General features: G+C 36.2%; 1 pseudogene; it reads left to right on the plus strand.

The window, feature by feature from the left end:
- The first annotated feature begins 833 nt into the window (after positions 1 to 833).
- LOC129249879 (uncharacterized) lies at positions 834 to 3,309 on the plus strand (annotated as a pseudogene).
- Positions 3,310 to 5,815: the final 2,506 nt, after the last annotated feature.

Consider the following 5,815-nt stretch of genomic DNA (forward strand, 5'->3'; position numbering starts at 1 on the left):
ACTAACAAGTTCCTAAGTTTGCAAACTATTTCTGCACATTCTCTAGACCAATGAATTTTCTGTTTGGCGATGTAGTGGAAAAAGTAAATTTGATATATTTTGTAAAAATCTTCGATTAAAATTGATCACTACCAGAAATGCCTGTAGTTCGTTGACATTGGATGGATCTTTGATTTCGTGAATGTCCTCTATTTCACCTTAATATGCAGTAGGGGTGTCCTTATTTTGGGAAAGTTACTAGATCATCGTTCACCGGGTCTAATTTTTTTCCTTTTGGTGTAAAAAAAAATAATTGCAAAGTTTGAAGCCGATCGGGCTTCATTTGATGGACCCGGAAATCGCTTATATCTGAAAGATCCACTAATAGGTGTAAAAAGGACGATTTTTTCACTTTTTTACTTTATTCTGTATTTTTTTGCTCATGGTTGTTGCTTTTTTTTATTAAATTACATTGAATAAATATTATTACATTTCATTTCAAATATATTTTACAAAAAAACCACCTAACAGGAACATTTTTCATTTAAATTTACAGCATGTCAAATGAAAATATAGTCGATTTCGTATCGTTTTTTGTTGGGGTTTTTTTAAATATATGTAATTATATTTTTTTTTCAATCCTACATTTTTTCAAATATATACGTATTTTTCCCTTTTCCACTAAATCGTCCTGCATGTCAGCCAACCACGCGCAAGGGTCGTATGCGACTCGGCGCCACGCCGGTAGGTGGCCGCGCGAGTCTTCTCTCTCATAAATGATATTATGCGCAGCGGCTTCAAAGCGACTTTGATATTTTGACAAAAAGTTTATCCCTGTGTAGTATAAGTGCTGCATCACACATCAAGTGCTTTCTGCGAAGTTTATTTGGAACATATGGCAAAAAAAATATCACCATGTCGGATAAACCATCGACCTCAAGTCATTCAAGTAGAAGATCTGTGAAAAATTTGAATAACATTGATTTGATCGGTAACACTGCGCATCAGATCACGGGCGCCAAACTTCCGTGCATCAAACAAGTGTTACAAGTGATGTTCCATAATATGCGATTTGTTGGACTTTGCAGTAAGTGCAAAATTGACCATAAGTGCAGCTGTAATATTTTGGCAACAAGCTCGCATTCCAATTATTAATGATGATAAGTGTGTGAAAAAGCTGATGAAAGTTTACGACCAATGGAAAAACATACAAAGAACTGTCCCAGATAAAAGGTCAAATGCACAAAAGCAAGTTGCCGAACAATTTACTCAAAATCTTGATGATTTGTTTGATATTGCCATCGGTGATGCGTTGGAAAAAATTCGAATTGAAGAGGACAGAGAATTTTTAAAATTGCAAAGACAAAAAGGTCGTCCAGGCTGCATGGTTGGTGTCGATATGAAGTTATATGGGCGAGAAAAACGTACGCAAGAACGACAAGAAAAAGAAGAAGCGCGTAAAAGAAAACACGAGGAAGAGATGGCTAGACCTTCAGGTAATTTATTGCAATATGTCATAATTTCAAAAATCATATTTGATTGTGAATTTTTTCAGATGTCGTGAATTGTGATGATGAAGATGCTGAAATGCCATTTTGTGAAACGATTGATGAAGAAAATGAACCGATTGACGATGACTGGGAACCAGAGAAAGTAGCTGGTAACGCAACATCCGCCAAAAAAAGAGGCCGAAAAGAATTCATCACAGCAAGATTGGCCGCTGCACTTGATAATGCTAAAGTTTCGGATGGTATGGCCGTGCATATCCTCATTGCAGCTGCTGAAGCATTTGGAATACGGGCTGAAGAGTTAGCTATCAACCGTTCAACTATTCATCGCGCTCGCCTGGAACATCGATTGGAAGATACAAAAGATGTGATGGCTCGGTTTCCCGACAACGTAATTAAAACTTCAGCTTATATTTAATTTTTATTGGGTTTTCAATTTTTCATTTTAAAATAAATTTTTTAGATAAATACCGTTGGATCATTAGTTGTTCATTGGGATGGCAAACTACTACAAGATTTGATTGGTAGACTCAAAGTTGAGCGCATAGCAGTTCTTGTGAGCTACAATGGGACATCCAAGTTCCTCGGAGCACCGAAAATTGAATCGTCAAGTGGAGAACACATTGCTGCTGCGGTTCACGAGACATTAGTTAAATGGAACATTGCGGAGTACGTGCAAGGCAAATGTTTTGACACAACTTCAAGTAATACCGGCACAGAAAAAGGAGCTAGTGTACTCTTGGAAAAGAAACTAAAGCGTCAGTTGTTAGATCTATCGTGTCGACATCATGTTTACGAGATTCTTCTGTCGAGCGTTTTTGAGGTCAAATTATCACCTAGCTCGGCACCAGAAGTTCTAATTTTTGAAAGATTTGCCAAGTCTTGGACAAGTTACGATTTGGATTCGTTTTGCAGTGGTCTCAACGAAAAAATGGTTCTTTTGCAAATTGATCAAGTTGAACAAGAGAACATCAAAAAATTTTGTTTTGATCAGTTGACAAAGAATCAAATTCGAGACGATTATAAAGAGTTTCTCGAATTGGTTCTTACATTTCTTGGAGCAGGACCGTTCAACTTCCGTACACCAGGACCAACGAGTAACGCTCGATGGATGGCAAAAGCTATTTATTGCTTGAAGATTTTCTTATTTCGACAACAATTTCAGCTTACAAAAAGAGAAGCGAATGGTTTGCGCGATATTTGCATTTTTCTCATCAAACTTTATATCAAGCCATGGTTCAGATGTACGAATGCTATAGCTGCTCCTCTCCAAGATTTGAACTTCGTTAAGGCTGCTGTTCAATACGATCAAACTGATTCTGCAATCTCAAAGGCAGTTACAAAAAAATTGACTCATCATTTATGGTATTTGTCGGAAGAATTGGTAGCCCTAGCCTTCTTCGATTCAGATGTGTCTCACGAAGAGAAACGCCAAATGGTTGAAAAATTACAATCCAAAGAGCCAGTTGTGAAATTAAAAAACGGTCGAACATATACTAATTTATCAACATTTGAAAATTACACTTTGAAAGATTTCGTTTCAGAAAATACGAAGAAATTTTTCAACCGCTTTGGTTTGTCAACAACGTTTTTAGAGTTTGACCCATCGACTTGGGAAACGGCATTTGATTACGAAGAAGGTTGGACTTTTTGTCAAAATTTGTTTGTTGTTAATGATACAGCTGAAAGAGGCATCAAATTTATAAAAGATTTTAACAGAATTTTGACGAACGACGAAGAAGAACTCCAATTAGTGTTGCAGTTTGTGCAATCATATCGCGAAAAATTCCGTTCCTATAAGAAATCTGACTTGACACTCTGAACTTTAGTGAGTTTATTTAACACACTTACTAGAAAATGTAAAAAAAAGCAACAACCATGAGCAAAAAAATACAGAATAAAGTAAAAAAGTGAAAAAATCGTCTTTTTTACACCTATTAGTGGATCTTTCAGATATAAGCGATTTCCGGGTCCATCAAATGAAGCCCGATCGGCTTCAAACTTTGCAGTTATTTTTTACACCAAAAGGAAAAAAATTAGACCCGGTGAACGATGATCTAGTAACTTTCCCAAAATAAGGACACCCCTAATATGCAGCGCGTCTCTGTTTATTGTCTTTGTGTAAGTAACTTTTCGCAGCAGCCGTTGTCAATACATCATCGAGAAATACTATTACTCCTTGGTTATGTTTGAAATTTCCAAGTGCTTATGCCAACCCATAACTAAATTTGATATATTTTGTAAAAATCTTCGATTAAAATTGATCACTACCAGAAATGCCTGTAGTTCGTTGACATTGGATGGATCTTTGATTTCGTGAATGATTTGATATGCAGCGCGTCTCTGTTTATTGCCTTTGTGTAAGTAACTTTTAGCAGCAGCCGTTGTCAATACATCATCGAGAAATACTATTACTCCTTGGTTATGTTTGAAATTTCCAAGTGCTTATGCCAACCCATAACTAAGCCTAGTATATCGAAATACTCCTTTTGTAGATTTTTGCGATTCTTTATCTAATTCTATTTGCTGATAAGCTGCACTTAAATAAAGTTTTACAAATTTAATATCAGCATCGGGAAAATTTCCTAAAGCTGCTGTAACAAAGACAAATTATTTTATACCCTGACTATCAGTGTTCTCCAATTCCAAATGCAATTTCTACTAAATGTTCTAACTCCTTTTCCACCTTTTCTTTTATTGCTAACGGCAAAGTTCGCGACCTAAAAACTTCGGTTCTGTGCCTCCTTTACATGTAAATGTGCTTTTCTTTTTTTAAACAAGCCCAGGGAACAATCGAATAGATTAGCAAATTTTTCTAACACCTGCACGTAACTCCTGCTCAGCTAACTGCGTAACTTAATTTTTTAAAACTAGCATTCACTTCGAACAGAGCTGAAATTTTCATGCTTTTCCTTACATATTTTCTTCAGGTGGCCTCTTTGCTTATTTTGTTTATTTTATTTTTTTGACGTGATAACGTCTTATAATTCGATTTAACAGGCTGCACGCACGAAAAAATGTGTCGTTACCTTGCTCATTACTGTTCATATGTAGTTACCTTGCTCATTACTGTTCATATGTAGTTACCTTGCTCATATTAGTGTTACCTTGCTCATTACTGTTCATATGTAGTTACCTTGCTCATATTAGTGTTACCTTGCTCATTACTGTTCATATGTAGTTACCTTGCTCATATTAGTGTTACCTTGCTCATATGTAGTTACCTTGCTCACTGCATTGAATGAACTGCAAGCGAAAGAGCGGAAGGAACGACAAAGCAAACAAAGCAAACGAACGGCAACGTTCGACATCTTGCTCTCCCCTACTTAAGTGAGCGTATATATGTATGTATGTATATGCGCATATGTACATATATAAATTCACGTATTTGTATTGGCATATGCCTTCTTATTGATTATTATTATTTTGATTTACTTGAAGAATTTCAAATAAAACCAAGTTTGTTAATAATACCTGTTGTTTTAATGTTATTATTATTAATTTTTTTATTATATATGAAGGAAAAAATGTATGGTAATATTTACCATATACCTTATAAGATATGTTGTCTATACTAATATTAAAACTTTGTTTGTTTGTAATGAATAGGCTCAAAACTACTGGACCGATTTTAAAAATTCTTTCACCATTCGAAAGCTACATCATCCACGAGTAACATGGATTATATTTTATTTTGGAAATAGGGCTCGAGATATAGGTCAAAACGTGGACCCGGGTAACCTTCGGATGTGTATGTACAATATGGGTATCAAATGGAAGCTGTTGGTGAATGCTTTAGTCCAGAGTATGCTTCATGCTGCTCCGTGACTAGGGTCTCGAGATAGAGACCAAAACGTGGACCCTAGAATGTGTTTGTACAATATGGATATCAAATTGAAGCTGTTGGTGAATGCTTTAGTACAGAGTATTTTTCATGCCGCTCCGTGACTGGGGTCTCGAGATATAGGTCAAAACGTGGACCCGGGTAACCTTTGGTTGTGTATGTACAATATGGGTATCAAATGAAAGCTGTTGATAAGTGCTTTAATACGGGGTAGTTTTCATACCTATTGATGACTAGGGTCTCGAAATATATGCCAAAACGTGGACCCGCCGTGTCTTTGAACCGAATTAAACCAAACTTACACACATTGTTAAGTAGGTATTGAAGATGATTTCCGTATAGTTTGAATACCTATTGGTAGATAGGGTCTCAAGATATAGGTGAAAACGTGGACCCGGGTAACCTTCGGACGTGTATGTACAATATGGGTATCAAATGAAAGCTGTTGGTGAATGCTTTAGTACAGAGTATTTTTCATGCCGCT

Source organism: Anastrepha obliqua, chromosome 6 (genome assembly GCF_027943255.1).
Source record: "Anastrepha obliqua isolate idAnaObli1 chromosome 6, idAnaObli1_1.0, whole genome shotgun sequence".
Classification (NCBI taxonomy): Eukaryota; Metazoa; Arthropoda; class Insecta; order Diptera; family Tephritidae; genus Anastrepha; species Anastrepha obliqua.